Source organism: Egretta garzetta, unplaced genomic scaffold, assembly GCF_000687185.1.
Source record: "Egretta garzetta isolate BGI_Z169 unplaced genomic scaffold, ASM68718v1 scaffold1162, whole genome shotgun sequence".
Taxonomy (NCBI): Eukaryota; Metazoa; Chordata; class Aves; order Pelecaniformes; family Ardeidae; genus Egretta; species Egretta garzetta.
The window spans coordinates 79,672-80,147 of record NW_009258878.1 but is presented as its reverse complement, the minus strand read 5'-3'; positions in this window follow the sequence as shown (position 1 = coordinate 80,147).

The window sequence follows — 476 nt, the reverse complement described above, 5'->3', positions numbered from 1 at the left end:
GGTGGGGGCCTCCCCGGGAAGAGGGCGGGGGGGAGTGGGGGGGGGGGGCTGGGATCAGGATGAGTAGGATCAGGGTGGGGGGAGATCTCCTGGGATCAGGGAATCCCTGGCATTGGGCTGAGACAGATACCCTCTGGGATCGAAGCAGTGTGGGATCTGGCGAGGGATCCCCTGGGATTGGGGGGATCCTCAGGATCAGAACTGTGTGGGATTGGGGGGGAGGAAATCCCCCAGGCCTGGGGCTGCGCAAGGCCATGGGAGGGAATCCCCCAGGGATCCCCACTGTGCAGGACTGGGGATTGGGGGGATCCCCGGGATCAGGGCTGTGCAGGGTTGCAGGGATCCCCCAGGATCCGCTTCCCCTCATGGGGCGTGCTGGGAAATCCCCTCTCTCCCCTGGATCTGTCCTGTGTTGGGATCCATTCCTTGCTGTGGGAGGGTTTCTCTGCCATCATGGGGATCTGCTCTGTGCTGGG